Source organism: Excalfactoria chinensis, chromosome 6 (genome assembly GCF_039878825.1).
Source record: "Excalfactoria chinensis isolate bCotChi1 chromosome 6, bCotChi1.hap2, whole genome shotgun sequence".
Taxonomy (NCBI): Eukaryota; Metazoa; Chordata; class Aves; order Galliformes; family Phasianidae; genus Excalfactoria; species Excalfactoria chinensis.
In genome coordinates, this window is record NC_092830.1 from 4,672,819 (window position 1) to 4,691,702 (window position 18,884).

The window sequence follows — 18,884 nt, forward strand, 5'->3', positions numbered from 1 at the left end:
ACACAGTAAAAACCCAATAAATTCAGATTTAAGGTAGGTTTTACATGCTGTTTTTAGCTTCAATTTATGAAAAATCATATACAGCTGCTTAATCTGAATTATATTATTTTGCTCTGGAAGAGGAAGGTGATTAGAATACTAATTTAGGTCTCCCAGATAAAGCTCAGTTTTAATTTTTTGAAGTATTTATTTTCATTGGATTTTTCTCCTTGAAATAGACCACAGTAAAAATATCTGTTCCATTGGTAAACATTACCTGGAAACAGAAATTCCTCCCAGAGGCAGGACTAAGTCCCAGATATGTGTAATCACATTCTTATCCAATACACAAGCAACACTCAGTGAGCAAGCTTTATTTCCTCTTGGCTTCTACCAGGAGAAAGAGTAATTCTGGTTGCTATACAGACGAGGGAATAATTCATAGCTTTTTTCTATTAAAGAACTAAGCCATGTTCTCCACAAAGACATTAGATAGGAAACACAAAGTGAATTTAAGAAATGCATCTTCATATCTTCAAACAGTTTGCAATTGCCTTGCCACAGGATTTTGTGTCCAGTTCATCTTACAGATGTTGAAAAAAAAAAAAAAAACAACAAACAAACACTACCAACTATACACAAAGGCTGCTAAACACAGAGCTACCTGTGGCTGAGGCAGGCACTCAACTGCAGCTTTCTGAAGGACAGAAGGATACCCAGTGAAGAGTACACCGTAAGTGCATCTTGTTTGATGCTTCCTAAGCATTTTCTGCAGGCTGCTGTTACACACTGGGTACTGGGTTGGCTAAACTAGGGGACTTCATATAGACAGCCTTGTACTCTGATGTATTAACCTTACATACTTGTAGTTCTTGATTTCAGTATTTTGAGTATTCCAGAGAGGCTAAAAGACATCCACACCTACAAGAAATGACAAGTTAAAACTTAGGCCAAATACATGGCAAACATCACTATAATGCTTAATTCAAATTACAAGCTCACTGTACATCAGCACTCAAGTCTGTCTCCAGTCAATATTGAACAGCGTGTGATAAGTTGAGGCAATAACACTAAAAGTAGTTTTAACACCATGGCTAAAAAGATAAGAGAAACAGAATGGAGGTAAAAACACATCATCTTCACTCCCTAATGTAAAAAATAAGAAAGCCCTCTCAGTTTCTAATAGTATTTGAACAAATCTTTTTCATCCTCTCGTAACTGTTTTCTAGGATAACATGTAAGCATCGGGGCATTCTCATTGCAGCATAAGCATCAGGAAAGCAAAGCAATTCATGCTCATTTAGGAAAACTTAACTCTATATTGATGCAGCTAGACAGCAGTTAAACACTACTAATAACAACAAGCTAAAATTAAAGCAGCAGACAGAAAATTAAAGGTGTGGGAAGATAGAGCTGCATAAATGTAACATAAACAGAGGAAAGTTAGCAGATAAAGTTTCTGATTTCTCTCACATTGCACACCAGGCACCTAAGAGTTCATCAGGCTCCAGTTCACAGGTGGGCACAGTTGAAAGTATGAGACTCCAGGAAGAATAAGGGACATTCTGGTGTATTTTTTCTTTAATAAATGGTGAAAACTACTGTAAGGTGAACCCAGAGTCCAAAGGATGAAGAAAACAGCGAACACTTCTTTGAGAAGAGGTTATCTGTGGATCACAGCTCCTTTGAAGTACAATTCTCTACAACAATAGAGCCACACATTAAGAAATTGACACCAAACCAACATAATACGTCTATCACAAAATATCAGTGAAGAACTGGAAAACACACCATTAATTCCATGATGGGCACATACAGAGACCTACAGTCCAATCAGTACTTATGTTTTTATTATGTATATTTATCTATTATATATAAAATACTTTAATATATTTAGGCATTACACAAAACCTGGTTGCCCTCCGTTAGTTTAAGTAAGTTAGTACAAAAAGCACATACCAACCGCATAGTGGTCAAGAATTAAGGAACAAGCATTCAATAGAGGAACACTCCTAATTGGCCTTTTCTGCCCTCAAGGCCAACTGAAGGAGGGATAGCTCAGCTCCTCACTCTCTTCCCTGTTACATGTTTTCCTTTAAAGACAAATGAAAGCTTTGCAATTTGAACAGCAGTTGATGGTAGATGCCTGCAGAAGAGCATACCCTTTTATCAGACAAATAATGGCACTCCCCAGAGGGCTCCTACATCTTCAGCTATTTGTGATTCCAGCTCTGGTTCTGGAAGAGGTGATTTCTCTATAGTTAACGTTCTTTAATAGGTTTATCTTTGATGAATTTGTCACTCTTCCCAGCAGTGAATGCAGTACCTAAAAAGCTGTACCATCCTGGCATAGTACATTTCATAGATCACAAGGTTAAGCTAGATTTACTTCTGATTTGACCCAGTCGCAGCTTGCAGACACTCAGTATAGACGTAACAGGAGCTGCCATAGTGTGGGAATCAAGTGTTGTTTCTTCGTTTAGAACAAAGTAAGAATATATATGTGAAGAAATTTGTAGTTACTAGGCAGAAGTCATAGGTACAAAGACTGCAGCTCTTGTCTGTCCAGCTGTCTGAAATAAAACTACCCATTTTTGGAGCTGGACAAATAAGACCTGAGTAATAATGGATCTCAAGAGGAGAAGTTAAAATAATTAACAGTATACCAGTATAAACTAGCAAGAACTTATGTTTTAATGCTTTGTTGTACACACTGTAAAAATATACAAGTAGTGACATATCTAAGGATGTGCCTGAAGTGATATCAGGAAGGACTGGAATCACCCCCCAGGCTCTTTGCTCAGCAAAGGTCTCCGGGACAGAATGGAAGAAGCTTTGAAGGGAATCAACATAATCAATACCATAAGAGTACCAAGACATCTTGGAAACAGTAGGATGGCAACTGACTGGCACAAGATAGTGTGTGAATTAACAAGTTTCAAAATGAAATTAACAAATGCAAACCTCAGTTAAAATTGTAAAATTATACTACCAGCAGCATTTTAATAACAGCAAGTGAAATAGCTCAGATCTAGATTCAGGTGCCAAGTTGTTATTCATTTATGCTGACCTAACTTCACATGTATTTAATATCAACATATTCACTCGTGACCCATAGACCTGACCTCGGCAATACCGATCCCTTCTAGAAAGGCATCTAGTTGCCTGCTGGTAATCTGTGAAGAGAATGCACTACAGTAGTCCTTCACTGCCTGCTCCCATTCTTCAATGGGAAAAACTGTTTCAGTGCTGTCAGCATTCTGCTTGGTAATGCACTACCACTCCTCGTCCACACAGAGCAAATAAACAGTTCAGCCAGAATTAATTCATTGCAACCTCCATGTCTTAGAGAAAGCCCAAGACCGATGATGTTTTCACTGCAGGTTGCAGTAGCTCCTGGCTGTCCCCAGAGAAAAGAAAGAAGCAGCACAACTCTACAGTGGAGATCTCAGCTCCTGCTAAGCTACTATGTGTCAACATCACTGTTTTCCACAGACTTACATTTATGTAAGCTAACATTTCAAACACACATGCAGGAAACACTGGTGTAATAACACTTGCTCCATAAGACTGCATTCATCAAAAGTGCTAAACCAGCAATAACACATCCAAATCCCTTTGGTTTGAAAACCCTTTTCATCTAACAGACAGATGCTAACATGTGACCGTAAATAACACATACACAAATAATCACATGGATAAACACACCAAGCAGTTCAAAAGCCCCCATTGGGCTGAACTTGCTCCATAAGATATGTTTAATCCTGTACAGCTTACCTGGCAAGAGTAATAAGAGTAGCTACAATGTATTTACAAAGTACCACACTGAAGCATTGCTAGCCTTAGTGTTCTTCCAGACCTTGCCTGGAGCCATCCGTTCTCCCAATGCACAAAGGGCTAGTACACGCCGAGCCTGACTTCACCTGCTTTGCTGCCTTGAAGTACAACGAGAAGGAGAAAAGGAAGATACATTGAGATTCCTGCACTGAGGAACTTGAAATTCTTGTTGGGAAAAGGCCTCCTGTTTGTCCAGCTGCATATACTAGAATGTAGTGGAAAAGATTGAATGCAGGAGTGGAGTACATTAGGGAGCAGAAGGCTTTGGGGGAGTTTTTAATGGGCTAGGAGGCAAGCACAATAAGCATTTTGTCTGTCATGAAGAGGTGCAGGAGGAGAGGTTCGGGGAGTTACTCACCGGGAAAGGAGGAGCTGTAGCACAAAGTTGGACAGGTTGTCAACTATGTTGTTGAGGCATAGGGGGAATGGACAGTAGAAAGTGAGGAGCTAGATGCTCTGTACTGGAATGAGCTGCAAATAGGGACAGTGAGGGGCATTCAGCTAGGAGACAATCAAAAGTAGAGTGAAAACCCTGCAGAGTGAGCAGGACTTAGAAGCAGGTTTAAATTCAAAGAATCCTAGCCAAGGATACCCTAAGTAAGGATTTAAGTATTTCAGCACATATTTGACAATTTTCCCCTGATCATCCTACCCACACATCAAGTCTTCCTACTCTCATTGCCAGAGATGCACTAATTATGGCTCACGTATTCCAGTCTGTGAATTGGAGCAAAAAAGGCATTACATTCTCTATAGCTATTGGGAACCAAGAAAATACCCTGGTGTATTTCTGGATCCCAAAAATCCATGTGAGAGTCAAAGCCTAGATCACAGAAAAACTAAGAGAGCGTACCAGAAAAATAGAGAAAAATGAATACAATTCCTTAAGACAGTGAAACTCAAAAACACTGTCTAGAAACCATTGTGAGCTGAGAAGTCAGATGCTGCAGTGCTCTAGTTAACACTAATGACAACAGTATGCCATCTTACTTAAATAGGTTTAAAACAACATACTACGCTACTCACTATGCTACTTTCCTTGTTCACAGCTGGTCAGATCCTGTCTTACTGCTGCCTCACAACAATGGTTCGTTTACACTTGCAATAAGGCACTGCTGAGATACTTCATAAGAAGTCCAGTTGAGCATTTATGAAGCCTTAAAGGTTCAAAGTGAAAAATACCTTGACAGTTCTCCACTACATGTTCACAAGCAGGCCGTTAGGCAGTGAGAAAAACCTTTGGCACTATCTAGTATTATCCAACATAAGCTGAAAACCACCTACCCATAATCACTTGCTGCATTTGCTCGGCTTCTCCCCTCACAAAGTAGCAAGCAAACATGGCCAAACAATGTTACACAGCAGCAAGCAATGCATTCTAGAAAACTTTCTCACACCCCTTCCTCTCAGCAGCTCCTCCACTGAAAGTCAAAGCAATACTGTAGAGGAGCATTCACTCCCGGAACGGCTTCAGCCTCCATCACTCTGCTTTTCTGAGAGGAACACCAAGGCAGAAATCCTGAACAGCAATCTGAAAACACCACAGAGGCAGAGAGTACTCACAAATTTCTATTACTCATGTGAATAAAGATAGAAACGATCCCTGTACAGGCGGGGGAGGCCCTCGCTTGAATTGCATAGAAAACAAAGAAGGGGGGGACCCCTTACTGCAGGGACAGAGTTTAGGGAGGAACTTAGAAGGAATAGGCAGGACTTGGGAGGAGTTTGATAGAACGGGGGCAAAGCTTTGGCTTATCCACAGCACATTTCAAAGGAATAAGCTTGTGGAATTGCAGATCTGAAACCTTCAGATAAGAAACTGGACCAATCACCATAAAAGAAAACTCATTCAAACTGAGTTGACTACACATTGTGCATGTCCAATAAGGAGCCAAAAGCAAGGAAACATTCAAGGTATTAGTTAGCATAGGACAACCCACTGTGTAGAATGGTTTAGCAATACCTGCTTTGGGTAATCACAATTGTGCATTTTGCATGGTATAAATATGACTGATTGAGGGACACTAGTTGCACAGCTAGAGTAGAGGAAACTGCACATCATTCAGGTGTATATACCTTAAATGAACTACCTTCCATTCTGACTCTTGTTAGTCAGAGTGCTGTCCTGCAGGTCAACTGCACTGTTCATCAACTGGTTATGACACCAAGGAGAAAGATTTTTAGTCTGCCTTTTAAGCCTCCTAGAAGCAAAAGCTACTTATTCCCTATATGCTCTGATCTACTTGCTTCTTATGTGCACACAACACAGCTGCCAGATTTAATAGCCTTGTCAGCCTGCTTTGCCCACAGAGCAGTAGAGAGATGACAGGATGAACATGAAGTCAGCATGTCAAGGTGTAGCTATGGCCACATTCATTGAAATGTCATCATTTCATTATTCTTAAAAATAAAACCAATGCCATTAGTTAAAGAACATGCAAAAGGATTTCAGAAATGTGAACCCATACTTGCCTTCAGTGACACTGAAGAACTGGCTTCCTCTTCCGTCAGCTAACAAACTTGAGGATTCAAGTTGACTCCTTGTCAAAACATCCTGATCACCAATTACACTTTTTGCCAAGCAACACATGCCTGTACCCCAAAAGAACATAATATTAACTGACAAATTAGTTAAGGACACCCCTCCCCAGAAGGAATTATGTCCTTACCTTACTTTCTGAAAGAAATCAAAGACTAGGTAATAAATGAAGGAAATTCTCACTTAGCACTGTAATCCTCCCAGGCACAGCAGTTGCTGCAGAGTTTCCGCGACAGCTGTGCATGCCTCTTATTACTAACCCCTTCATTTTCCCTGGAGGTACCCATATCACCTGGGAGTGGTTACTGTGGAAACCATGGACAGTTTGTTTTCCCTCAGAAAATGTTACTAAGAGGGAAGTGAGGAGGAAGGAGGGTATTCAGGTGATGTTATTGAACAGCACAACAATCAAAACCACATACTAAAGTTGAGAGGATTTGAGTCCATTTATTCTTCCAGCAATTGGAATTTCAGTACATCTCCTCTGCTTAAACAGAGCTAACAGCCTCAGTGCTGCTCACTCCACATTAGATAACAGTGCCACATAAAACCTCAAGAGTCTGAAAGAAGCTACAGGAGTCAGTGAGGCACAGTATGCAACAGAGCAAAAACAGAAAAGGCAAAATGCTGTCTACACATCTCCACCCTCAGCTCAAAGGAAACAACCATGGCAGGGCAAGCAAACATATCGGAGCCTAGCTAGGAGACGGGAAGATGAGGGCCCCAATACTGTGGCTGTGTGGGCTGGCAAGGTCTCCCCTTCTAAGTCTGCAACTGAACAAGCTGATCCTTTACTCAGCCCTGGTAAGGCCTTATCTGCAATACTGTGTCCAGTTCCTGCCTCCCCAGTACAAAAAAGACAGGGACCTCTAGGAAAAAGTCCAGCAGAGGGCCACAAAGATGGTGAAGTGACTGGATCATCTCCCCTATGAAGAAAGGCTAAGCAAACTGGGTCTGTTTAGCCTTGAGAAAAGACAACTGAGAGGGGATCTAATTCACATTTATAAGTATCTGAGGTACGGGGGCCATAGTGGCAAGACCAGACTCTCTTCAGTGGTATGTGGAGACATGACAAGGGGAAATGGACATACTACGGAACAAAGTTCCACACAAACGTGCACAAGAACTTCTTTACAGTGTGTATGACGGTGCACTGGAACATGCTGCCCAAGGGAGATGTGGAGTCTCCTTCTCTGGAGATATTCAAGTCTTGCTTGGACTCCTACCTGTGCAACCTGGTGTAGGGAACCTGCTTTGGCAGGGGGGTTGGACTCAGTCATCTCTGGAGGTCCCTTTCAATGCCTACAATTCTGCGATTCTGTGAAGTACAAGGCTGGGAAAGACACAAAGCAGTGGTCACAGTAATAGATGGTTAGCGAGCCCTGTGAAACAGGTTGGCGCTATGCCTCCCTGCCAGCCACACCTGTGAATAGGCTCTTAACAGGCAAGAGAAATCACAAGCAGTTAATCAGAGCAACATATTTACACAAAAATCAGCAACTTCAAATGGAAGAAAATTGCTGGTCAAGTGCTGAGGTTTAACCTCACAGGTGGCAAAGCACCACACAGTCACTAACTACAGTGGGATTGGGAGAGAATCAGGGGAAAAATATAAAAACTCATAGGTTGATATAAGCCTATCTACTAAAATAAAAGAAAGATATCAATTACAAACTCATATACATAACTGGATATAAACCACTGGTGATGCACAAGGAATTGCTCACTACCTCCTGACTGATGCTCCAGCAAAACTCTGAGCAGAAGACAGATGAACACCCACCCCCCTTTAGGTCAGACTCAGGCCGCTCTCCTAACTCTGCTACTTCCCGGCTCCTTGCACACCTTGCTGAAAACAGCCTCAGCTCTGAACAACACTGCTTTACAACACCTTTAAACGTAAATGAAATCATCATTGTATTCATTAATTATCATATTAATTAATAATAATAATATCAGAATTACCAACATGATTTTTCTCCTAGAGAAAACATTAAACAATATGCCACACGCTCTGAATAAAACAATTACAACCCAGTAGAAACAAAGACAGTAAACTGAGGACAGCTCTACCTTGGAAGTGTTAGTTGTGACTCACAAGATAGCTCTCTTCAGACCTGTCGATCTCAACTTCTATTAACTTAACATGCATTAATATACAAGGGCACCAATTTCTCTCCCCGACTTACTCAAAAGACAAACAAGAGAGAGCAGCCTGTCTACAGACTATTTCCCAACAGCTTACCTAAGGTTCTCCTGCACTGCACAAAGGGGTATTCATCGTTGACGGGCCACAGAGGCAGGAAGCATTTCTCTAAACCACGCAGCCTTCACAATCCTGTCTCGTGGACAAGAACTACTCATGCTGCCTGAAGGCAGGAGTCGATTGACATATCACTTCCCCAAGCAGCTAATGGAGAAACAAGTCCAGGGGGTCACAGAAAAAGCAGTAGCTGACTCAAGTGGCTGGAACATACTCTAAGCCCAGGCCCCTGCAAAAGATTTATCTACCTGGGAGCTCTCATGTTCTATGCAGAAAACCAATATTACAAAGACAACAACCACAGCACATTACAAACTACCTCTTGCTTTTTAAAATAAAAACTAAATGAGAATTTTTCATCCTGTTCTGAATAAATCCCATACCCAAATAGCAAAATAATTATACACTGTCTTACTGAAGCACCTATATAGTGTCATAGGTAAGACAGCACACTCAAGAAAAACAATTAAATAGACAAATGCCGTGATCAGGTTTGAAAGAGTTAAGCAGACACCTACATTCAGGCAGTACAGGCATTTTCCCACATAAAACCTTGAACTTCAAATAGTATATAGTACAGAGATAGCACAAAGGATAACTTGAGACATTAATACCACAACAGAAGATGGTAAAGAAATGAAGCTAAAATTTAACAAAAACAAAAAAAGAAACATAACCAATTCTCATGCCGTACCAGTTGACACAGCATGAACCATCAGCTTAAGCACAGCATTAGATGACATGCTTACATGACTTTTAGAACAAGTTAAGAAACATTTGGCCTGCTCAGCATGAAGTCTGATCCATCACCACTCACCTATGCTAATCTTCAATGGGAGGTCACTTGCTGCTTCCTCAAGCACATAATGGGGTGTGGGGGTGTCAAACATCTCACCACCACCAGTAAGTTGCCTAAGAAGGAACATAACAGCACTTAGATTTCTTAACCTAAACTCTTTCTCCAGCTAACCGGGGAGTCCAGGCTACGCATGTTTCTGATCTCACTAAGCAGATTAGCTGAGAGGATGCACAGCAATTGCTGAGACGCTGGGCTGCTCGGAATACAAATTGTACTACCATCTTTTGGCTGTATGGAGAACTGCACCTTCAGAGTACCTCCCTCCTTTAAGATGTCACTGTACAGCTTCAATCTAGTCAATGAAACAACCACTTCCATATGGACTTGTCCAGTACAGACAATGAGCAGAGTTCTTCATGGAAAACAACTGTGAGGACTTGCCCAGAAGTAGGTTAGTAATTTTGGACAACTGCATTACACTTGAAAGGAAAAACACCAGACTTAAACAGATCAGCTAAGAAGCAAGTATATCTACATCACATATCTCACCAAATTCCTTGGAATCAGCTCCATGTTTCCTCTGACACTTCCTGTCTGTGGGACCATAGCAGCATTCAATACCCAAATAAGTCAGTACCCATCAGAGCTGGATTTGATTTTAGACTCTGATTCACAATGTGTAGCTTTTATCTAGGCTAATTAAGTAGCGATGGACAGTACTACTTGAAGTAGATAACCATGCATTACAGAAAGTCTTTTTTTCTAGGGAGAAGGTGTCATGCACAATTAACTGTCCTTATTTGAAGAGTCAGCTCCTGGCAAAGAGAGCACTGGCATTTAGAGCACGCATTTTGGCACATGGTGTTTTGTAGCACTACACCAATTTATAATGAAACCAAGGCAAAAATCATACCTTCACTGAAAAGAAAAACATTTAATACGGGCCTCAGTGCAGCTGGAATTTTATTTGTGGTATCTAACAAACGGATCCGCAGCCTGGAGGAAGACAAAGGATAGGTATTTTAATTCAACAGAAAGCAGTTTTAAGGAGCTCTCAATTATTCGATGCAGGTGCAAAGAAATCAGAACACAGTACATACCTATGAACAAAGTCAAGAAATACAAAGGAAGTCAAGATAGGTGTTACTTACTATTGACTACTCTCACTCACCCAGTCCCGCTAACTCCAAGTTCCTCTGCTGTAATTAGAAGTATATACAATAAGGAGTGTACCTACTAACTCTAATACATACATTGGATGTTCTCAGCTGCAACAAACCATAAAGGCAACAATGTTATTTTAACCAGAAACCAAGGGTCCCAATTCACATTCCATTTTGACCCCTAATCCACAGCCTTCCAGTATGAGACCTTTACACAGCATAGTACAGCACTGGCTAACACCCTCACACTGGACAACCAGTGTGCGAGTTTGACTTCCATACCAGCTAGATGGAGGTAATGTTGTACAGCTGAATAACTCAGATTCACACGGTATTACAAGAAACACTGAACTTCCATAGCCCCCATCCCTCAGCAGTGCTTTCACTCCCTCAGTTATATAGAACATGCTTTTATCCTGGCTATGTTTAAACAGAGCAATAGCTCATGTTTTCTATTACTAATAATATTTCTCTGCTCATACAAAGCAGTGGCAGACATCCAGCCATCTCACCCAGTTTTCTCATACCACACTGCACTACACAACACACCCAATGGTACCAGTCCTGTATGAGTAATATTCAAACCAACCTCTAAGAAACTGTTGCAGTAAAAGAAAACGTGGAAAGCATCTGAAACCAAGGAGAATTTTAAGAAAAGCCTGGGCATCTATCAGACAGAGGTAACCGCAAACTGAGTTTTCATTGGTGATATTTAAATCCAGGTATTTAAATCCATCAGTGATATTGAAATCAGTGCTTTGAGAACTGGATCCCAGCCATAAAACACTAAAGCATCCTGACTCTTTCCTAGCAGAACTGGAGTTGAAATATAGGTAGATGTAAAGAGTTGTTTTGATTTCTTTCGGCTCATTTCTATCTACTAACAGTTGTCTATGCTTGGTTTATGTAAGTAACTCATTCTTCTACTTCCATCTTGTTAGACTTACAGTTTTGGACTTATGCATTGCATTACTCAAAGGAAATATTTGTGGCGACACTCCTCGTGTTCACAATGTGGACTCTCTTTTACAGAGTAATTTGAACAATACTGCTATTGGAAAGGCCCACTCAAACAAAATTTACCATAGGAAACAGGTCCACAAAATGCACCTTCCTCCACATGGGAAACAACACACAATGATTTTTCATTTACACTGATTATTTCCACGTACTCAAAAAAAAGTAAATCCTTAGATATCTCTGCATGCTTCAGCATGAATATAATGAACCACAATCTAACCTAAATACCCGACACATCTCTTTTGATGCTCCTTAATCTCTTAGCTTTTGTTTCCTCAAAAACACGGACTCCTTTTTGAAAAGCATTAAAGCCACCTGCTTAATGCACGTTTTCAAGCTTTTATTCTACACCAAAAATACCCGGAAAACGGCATGACGACCCAAGTAAACATCTTAAAGAGACCTAACAGAAAATTAAGTCCCACAGTATATTCTGGAAAACAGCGAAGGCTTTGTGGAATAAATCCCAATTAGGAAGTTTAAAAGAAAGCAGCTCATTTCCAACATCAAACGCACCAGTGAAAGGAACCTAAAACTGCAGAAACATCTTCAATCAGCCAGACGTACCCTCCCACACAAAACAAGACCATCAGCGAGACAAGAACCACAAAACATCCCTACTCAGACATCAGAGCTAAGTGAAGTAGGCATACTTCAATACTACAAGCATACATCTCAAAAAGCACAGAGGACTGAGGGATTTCACATCGCTTCAGGCTATTGCAAACTACATACAATAAGGAACCAGGCTGAGCCACATAACGGCTAAAACCCTCCTCAGAAGCTTCATATCTGCTCAATTAGAGTATGTGACTGTGCCAGCAAAAATAAAAGTGTACCTGGTGTACAGCTCGGTTCTACAACCACACACATCAGTTCGGACTTGCTGTCACTTCTTTCAAAAGGTCTCCGGATGAGCCGCTAAAAGACTAAGATCCATCAGATTCTGCATCCTTTCTTCCACTGTGAATAAAGAAAAAGAAAATGTCACTAAATCAGATCATTCACAACACATAGTATATGAAAGCATAAGCACATAAAGCAGTTCCAGCAAACAGTGACATTTTAAAGTATCTAAAACAGAAATGATCTCCTTCACAGTAACAGCAGAACACGCTCACGGAGGAGCCCGCATAAACATCCCTACCCTTGTTTTACCTCTGAAGAGGTCCTGTATTTTCAGACTGTCATTCCTTTTCACCTCCAAAAGGTGACGCTGTATCGTAGGTTCCTAGTTCTGCTCTTCACAGAGGCTGCCCTACAGCAGAAATTAACATCCTGCATAATTCAATAACTAGCAGGACTGCACCACAGACAGTGCTACAAAATGGGTTGCTCTTACTGAAGTGAGAATACATTCTGTGTTTTAATCGGACAACTTCCTAGACGTAGCTTTGAAGCCAGTCATCTCAGCTAAAATGAGAGTAAGTGAACTCTCACTTGAAGGCAAACTGCTGGAAGCTACTGAGATAACATTACTCTGGAATAACCACCTGGATCAACAAAAGTCCAGCAAATAATCTTCACAGACCATTCTCTCTGCAGGAAATGAACCTTCATAGCTAACTACTTCATTAACTATGACACAACACTAAGAGTCCACCAACTGGAAGTTCTTAACACCTCTCCTTACCCTCATACACCTGATATCAGAAGCTTCAAAACTCAACAGTATGTGAGCAGCCAGCTGGTCTTTAAAAAGGTAAAAATAAATCCCAAACAAAAGCAAGTCAGTAACTACAGAAGTAAAAATAAACCTCAGTATTGTCATTAATAAACACAGTCCAACAAAGAATGTAAAAAATACTTATGCTGAAACAGCTGGAGATAGAAGGTACAAACTTTCTCCACATTCGCCAAAACAGCCCTGCTCCAACTGATCCAAAAAAGTAAAGTCAGTCTCTGTCCACACCGAGTGTTTTCCATCAGTATGAATGGAGGCAGCTAAGGGACGCCATGCAGCACAATTAACTTCAGGAAGGAAACATTCAGAGAAGACTGCTAACAAAACCCTCTCTGCGATAAGCTCAGTTTGACAACCTGCTCACACAGTGCTGAATAGGGAGTACAATGAACGCACTCTAGCTCCTCCGATGCTTATTTCTTTCTCCTTATTTAATTGTTACTTCAATGTAGACTCTGTGGGGAATTAACTCTGAAGACTCTGTAGGAATTACAAAAACAGTATTACCACAGAACACCATCTTCTATTCAGAAATTAACATTGGCATTCGGGCTCCCGGCTACAAATGGATGTCTACACGCCCCTACAGACCCTGTTCCTTAGCAGAGTGATATTTGTACCCCTACAGGGAGTCAATGTAATTTCTGCTTCTCAGAATCTTCCCTTTTTTTGCATAACGTAATCACTTGCTTGATCTTTACAGTTGCTCTTAGTAACTTCAAGCATTACCTGCTAATTTATGAAACCTATGAGCTGAGCAGGCTGCCAAAACATTTCCGTAATACATTAAGTAAAAACCTCCAAAACTCTCAGCTCTGTCCATTTGAGTAAAAAAAACCATTTCCACTAGTACTAAAGAGCAATTGAACTAGACAAAGACATTCATGAGTCACCTGTCAGCCCTATCAAGCCAGGCTTTTTTCTCTAGAACAGGTAGTTTCACACTGCCCTAACCTGAAATAATGAACATAAAACAGAAATAAAAGTGTATCTGTAAGCCAAAGAAAATAAGGTAAACAACTAAAAAGAAACTCTAGAGGCAACTCTTCAGTCCTAACTTACAAAACTTCACAGCTTTGGTCCATAATTCATACCTGTTTATTCCTGCTTCTTCTGCACCTTTGAGTAGTTGCTACTCCTTCCCTTAAAAGCGGAAAAATAAATGTAGAAAAAGCCTGCCTGTTTAAAGTGGCTCACCCAGGCTTGGTAGCCTTCTACAACAACAGTACTACACAGCAGCAGGACTTCCTTTCCTAAGCAGCAGATGTTGGAACACTAACAATGTTTCTCAACTCTAAAGAGACTGAAGGCATATATGACTGATTAAAAAACATCCCAAACCACAGAAAGCTAAAATTTACTTAAAAAGAAAAAGAAAATACAGCCACAGGAAGAAAATTAAGAAAGCCCACCACTTACCTACAGAAAACTTCTCTTATTCAGATACCTGTAACAAAAGGTACCCCCAACATCCCCTACCAGCCCTTAAATGAGGACTGCAAGGGGGAGGATCCTGGCTCCACCCCTTCTTGTCAGCTGCATTGTGTGCACCTGAGCTCCCCTGAGTCAGCCCTAGCTTCCTACCTGGTGCTGTCACCTGTTTAATCTCTGACCTGCAATTCTGCTGCCACATGAAATGAAATCCTGCTTTCAAAACATAACAAAAGGAAACATGCAGTGAGATCTCTAATGGGAAAGCATTATTTCATAGAATGACAGTTTATGGATTATGACAAATCATGAATTACACATGAAATGTAAAGGTTAAGCATAAAAGACTGCAATTGCTGCTACAAATCAAACACTTGTAGTGAAAACACAGTCCTCAGTAACATGTTCTTACAGTGAAAAAAAATAGCTAAAGCTCAAAGTATACATGCACATACAGTGATGTATAGCAACAATAATACAAAGATAGTACAAGAGAAACAGTGATAAGTATCCCAAATGTAATTTAAAGGAAAGACTCACCCAATAGAGGCCTTTAGTCAGCTGGAAACACTGGAGCAAACTCCACCAAAGAACAACCTCAAAGGAATGCTGCTCCAGCCGTGGTCAGCCCTTAAATGAGGTCTAGAGGAGGTGGAGTCAGGCTCTACCCCATACAGAGCACAGCTGAATTACCCTCACCTGTGCTCCCATAGCTGACCTGAAGCTTGCCTCAGCTGATCAATCAGTGGTTCAGGCTGTGATTACCAATTTCCCATATACATGCACAAATGCATATACTAATACATATGTATTTATTTAACATGCAACACGAGACTGAGCTCAGCTCTCAGGTTTTCAAAGGTACGTTAATGTAACTAGAGGATGGCAATATACAAGGGTTGCTTCAGAAGTTGTCCCACAACATCAGAGACAGATGTCATCGATACGACAGAAGAGTCTGAACCTTCCCACTGACATCCCGTTATATGTTGTTGCTGTGTGACAGATAGCAGCAGAGGGTCAGTCTGACAGAACGCCACCTGACGTGCAAGTGCGTACGAAGCAAACGTGTGTCACTGAATTAATCCATGGTGTGAAATCATTTCTGCTTTCCCCATCATGACACACCCTGCTAAAGAATAGAATGTGTCCTCTCTTTTCTTATAGCCTCTCTGCAGACCTTGAAAATCTCTGCAAATCGCTTAGTAGTGCACACAAAGGACAACTGTCTACCGGAGTGAAGAATACACTTGGTCATACAGGCAGGTGGGTCGTGAACAGGTTTTATTTATGTGCATTTTTACTTTCTGCGTGTAGCTGAAATGCCAAGTCACGGCCTGAAGCAGTGATGGAGCATCAGGTGGGAAGGCGAGGGTAATGGAGTCAGGGGCTTTGTGTGGCAGGAGCCTGCGGGGGTTTTTCTCCCCTGGTCTGGCTCGAGCCCAGCCTTCAGCCTGGGGGATGTCCTGGTGGAGAGCTCAGGACACACGAGCTGGTGAAAGCATGAGGGCTTCTGCTCTGCAGCGCTGCCCACAGACAAAGCCCAGATCCCAGGGCGCAGCCTCAGCCCTCGGCCCAGAGGAATACATGGGCAGTGCTGGTGCAGCCTCTCCCTCCCCAACAAGAAGTGGAAGCAATCCTCCTTGTCCTCTGGTGCTTCGACACCAGAGACAGAGGTATTCAGTGATTCAAAGTTAAACATGTTTAACTTGTTGCATGGGTACCTTATGGTACTTTTTAATAGCTATTCCAATGAGAATTTCTCTGTAAACATTATTGATGAAGAACTCTTTATTTTGTTTTGCTTTGCTTTTATTTATTTATTTATTTATTTATTTTATTTTGTATTCTTCAATGCAAGTAAAAGCTGGAAAGGGAGTGTCTGTGAGCCTGAATGCAACCATCTCAGGAGGGTTGGAAATGGCACAACGTTGCTAGAAGAGACTCAGGAAATTAGGGGCATCCAGTGGGACTTAGGCACCTCCCAAGGCTTTAGGGGATACGAAGGTTAAGGAGCAGCATTCAGGGTGCCAGAGACTTTGACACCTTCTTCTCTGAGCTGAAGAGCAGTGGACAGAGTAAGGACAGCCTCAGGGTTGGTCAGGGACACCCAAAAGAATAAGGCATGTTCTAAGCGGCGAGTGTCATGGGAAGGTGTTTTGCAGATGCACAGGAAAACCTCCCCTACATTTCACTTGGACCCGATGGTTGAACCGTGTGCCAGAGTATGTGCAGGCTGGACGTTGCCCAATCAGCCTACAGACTGTGACAGGAAGTTGCTGCTGAGTAGTACGTAGAGCCTGATTGGGCTGGTTTACGCAGAGATTTCTCAGACGTGTGCGTAGAGCATGCACAAAGGTGTTGAGGGCTTTGCATGCTCCAGGGGTACCCATGCCACGTCGCGCCATCATGACATTGCAGTATTGGTTATTACTCGAGGATCGTGTCCTGGGGAAGTCCACGTGTCTGTTCAAAAAAGTCTGATAGGTTGCTTGACCATGGCACATAGACACTGACAGGGCTAGGAGCAGGACAGCAGACCACCACAGGGAGCTCATGGCCACGGCTGCCTAGGAAGGAAATTGTAAGAGAAACTCACTGCTCTGTGAGAGTCCCAGGTAACTCAGGTGCCCCTGCTACACCCAACACAACCTACCACTCCCTAGGAAACTCTCCTGACTCTCAGATGCACTCTTGCCCAACAGGGGATTAAGACAAAGAAAGATCACCTTGACACCTGTCCCTCCCAAACGGTAAATGACCTGGGCCCACTCTACATACACAAGAAAGCCCAGCTCCCTCCTGGCCCATAACCATAAAGTCTCCTCTAATTATCCAGTGCTAATTCAAGCTATTAAGGAGGCAGAACACTTCCTCCTGATCCTCTGGAGGGCTTCCTGTAGAATGGGGACGCTACACATATAAGCCCCTTTTCAATATATTTTCACACCCCTTATCCTCTGAAACACATACACGTGCCCCACCAAAATACTCCACTGTCCTCAGCGTCTCAGCCAACTCCACAGAGCCACCTCTTTTCCCCAGGTCCCTTGTACTCTGCCCACCTAGGACTCACGTTGCCACTCTTTGGGTATTTGCGTATGTGCCTGTCTCTCCTCTGGGTAGTTCCACCTCGACCGTTTCCTCCGTCTGGCAATGGTTCAGGGTATCAGCTGTGACTTTTATTTAGTACAGTGTGACAGGAAACTCCTAAATGAGGAGGAGTCACCACAGTGTGGGGAGGAAGCACACAAGAGGCGGCACTTGGGGGTTGGAGGATGGGATAGAAATTAAGACCTTACGGGCTCCGCTGCTTTGGAAGGAACTCCGAGGCCCTGGTGTCCCAAACAAATTATAAGGGCCATGGTCAGAGACAGCTCAGGGCTGGCTGGCTGGTCAGCTGGTGATGTGGAGGTGTCGAGTCCATGGGATCTGGGATGTGAATGGCTGTGCTGCAAGCAACATGCAGGTGGCCCGGCAGCATTGCTGCAAAACAGATGCATAAGCATCACTTCATGCTACAGCCCTAAGGCTGCTGCCGAGGCTCAAAGCTGCAGCACTGAAGAGCCAAGCAGGGGTTTCACCCAGTTTTCACAGCAGGAGATGAGAGAGTGAGTACAAGAAGACCCCAGGAACTGCTGGCACTTTCCTTCTAGTCAGGTTTGGTCACTGGCTGCACATCCCCACCTGGGACATCTGTGGTACTTCCTGCTGCCAGCTGTGGAGTAGAAGAATGTCATTATAATGCATACCTGGATGAGATGTGGTTGTAGAACCCAGGCCACAAGATCCTGTCTGGAAGATGAGATTCACCATTAGGGAAGAAGGCAACACACAAGCAAGTACTAGTGCACCAGCTCCAGACATCTCCAAAAACAGAGATTCACAAGGGACAGTATTCAGGTTGCGTGGAAGGATGGTGGACTGTGGAGAAGGCAAAGTTACGGTGTGGAACATTACACTGAGACTTGGCGCTGTGCTGAGAGACTGCACGTGTAATAGCTAAGAGCAAAGATTGCCATCTTTTTAAGATGGCTTCTTTCCTCTGCCCAAATGAACTTCTAAACCAAGAGGAAGGAGATGTCAGCATCACACACCATCCAAGACTGTGCCACATTCTGCCATGTTCTTGTGCTTCACCACTTCCGCATTTAAAAAGACGTTGATGT